The 2,378-nt window shown below is 48.9% G+C and overlaps 1 long non-coding RNA gene across 1 annotated transcript; it reads right to left on the bottom strand.

Moving 5' to 3' along the window:
• Positions 1 to 1,104: 1,104 nt before the first annotated feature.
• Positions 1,105 to 1,857, bottom strand: LOC137856907 (uncharacterized). The gene is made up of 2 exons (XR_011096866.1): positions 1,529 to 1,857; positions 1,105 to 1,395 (listed from the first exon to the last, which is right to left on the bottom strand). It is a non-coding gene; the product is annotated as an uncharacterized lncRNA (long non-coding RNA).
• Positions 1,858 to 2,378: the final 521 nt, after the last annotated feature.

The following is a 2,378-nucleotide window of genomic DNA, read 5'->3' as shown; positions in this document are numbered from 1 at the left end:
AGAGCAAGTTAAAGGAACAGTGTCATAAGTGACAACATCCAGCTTTAATACATCCCATACCAAAAAAATACCCTCCACAAATTTCTTTATTCGGCAAAAAATGAGATTGTTTTTTCCAAGTAAGATCTACAACAGTGTTGCATCACCCCACATTTTGTAACAAACACTGGGATTTCACTGTGATTGAGCATGTTCCCCATTACGTTACCCTTGTGTGATACTTGAAATGAAACCGGACCCAGATTAGACAAACGGACAGCATATTCTTCCCCAGTGCTTATTCTAACACAGAAACGTTGCTGAAGTCACTGATTTGCTGTCACAGGTCTTCAGGGGTTACATCTCACTTTCCATTCCTGATAACTATTGACTTCCAAAACTTTTATTTCTGAAGCAAAGGTTAGAGATTAAGCTGCTTATGGAGCTGGTGCTGAAGCAAAGACTCCGTATTTCTGAGGACGGTTGAATCCAAGCCAGACCCATGTTTTTCCAAAGGCCCCTCACCTTTGCAATGCACAAAATGACAGCTCTAGGATGCAAAGACCTCCAGGAAATTGTGCTTGAAATTCAGATAAGAACCATTCCAATCCACCTCTTCTTGTGCAAATAACAAATCCCCTATAATTTGCAGATTCCTGTACTACTGTAACCTTTCTGTCCCTTGTTCAGGACCAATGACCCTCCTGGTGTCCGACACCTCGGGCCTCAGCAGGCTAGAGGTGCTGAGGGAAGGGAAGCCTTGCGAATGCCCACATCTTGCTCAGCACGTGACGTGTGTCTGCAAACCCAAACCGAGCAGGAAGGACTAATTTTAAGCCTCTTAACTGGTGCTCCTCGCTGTCGATATGCCCAGTTGCTCGGGCAAATCAATCTCCCCAGCCTGATCTGCGGTCGGCAGCCGCAGCAGGTCTTGGTGAGCAGGTGATTCTGCCTGGCTTTCTGTATTCTGCCCACGTCCACCGCCTGCTATAGGACAGGGATGCAGTTACAAACGGGGACGCTATTTGAATACAAATGGGAGGAAGAAAGCCACTCTCTCAGCACCGGAGCCAAGGGAAGCCCCAGGTGGCGGTGGGGTAATAGGATTGCGATTGCAAGGTTCAGCATGATGGCTGCTCCTGCCACTGCTGCTCTTCAGCATGGCACTGCATTTTATTAAATTTCCTGCGCGCTTGTCACTCGCATGATGCCGTTTGGCACAGCCTTCCCCGCTCTCGGCAGCTCACAACAATGCCAGTTTGGTTTGCATTTTTCCTCGAGCCAGCAGGTTGCTGCGCCTTTGTATTCGCCGCTCTTTTTCAGCTAGGCGGTTGTTTATCGAGGCAGGCTGGAGTGTTGGGCTTTGAACCGTGCTCTCGTGCAGGCTCACATCATCGTTTGGGTAATTTCTCCTTGCTGCAGAAGTAAAATTTGGAAAGTGAAGAATGAATTGCCTTAGGGCTCTAATCATTTTTAATGGCATGGAGATAATCTGCCAGAGTCAGGAACAATGACAGAGCAGCAAAGATCCCCGTGTCCATGTTCTTACTTTCAGTCTCTTCCCATCATTTCCAGATCAGACCAACTTGAGGCTTAGGAGGATTCAAATTTGGGGTCCAATTTGAGTTCCACTTTGCAGATACTGCTTTAAGCCATGCTGTAAGTTAATTTTGAACGCAGGCAGAATTGATCGGTCATGCCTGCAAATTCAAACTTACTTGACATATTCCCTGCTTTGCCTTCATTAGAAGTGGAAAATTTCCAAGAACTGACAACTCTGGAAACTGAAGTTCCAGGTGAACAGAGCATAGTACAGCACAAATCAAAGCAAATTTATTACACCCATGTGCTCCCTGTGGTTCAACCCCACATCCTTTAGGTCTGCCCTGTTACCAGGACCACCACCTGCATCACCTTTGAGGAGCAGCCCTACAGGTGACTCTGACCACCCCACTTAGTGCTTCCAGCTGGCGGCTGTGGACTTCTGCTCTCCTCCTCTCACTGATGTAACTGGCCTGCTGCTAAGCTGAGCTAGCTGTAAACCAGTGGCTCAAGAGGAGAAAATGCTGTCGTGGTGGTGGTAAATGGTGCAGATCTGCTTTAGAGCTAACTCCACTGCAGGGTAGCAGAAAAGCATCCCCTGCAGCAGCCCTGGGGGTGGGGAGCAGGCAGCAGGGATCAGCGTCCCTCTCCTGCTCCACCTGGGCACGGCAGGGACCCTTTGAGCTCTTGGTGTGTGCTTATCCCTGCAGCCTGTCTGCAGACGGCCGCTCCAGGAACCACATCTTCGCAGTGTCTGACACCACAGGAGATGCAGATCCCTCTCCTACCCCTCAGTATCTGAGCACACTGACGTCTTGCCCAGTTTGCTGTACAGAAGGGCTGCTGCTGCTGCCCTT

Source organism: Anas acuta, chromosome 5, assembly GCF_963932015.1.
Source record: "Anas acuta chromosome 5, bAnaAcu1.1, whole genome shotgun sequence".
Lineage (NCBI taxonomy): Eukaryota > Metazoa > Chordata > Aves > Anseriformes > Anatidae > Anas > Anas acuta.
Note: the sequence above shows the minus strand (reverse complement) of the source record. Positions and strands in the feature narration are given on the sequence as shown.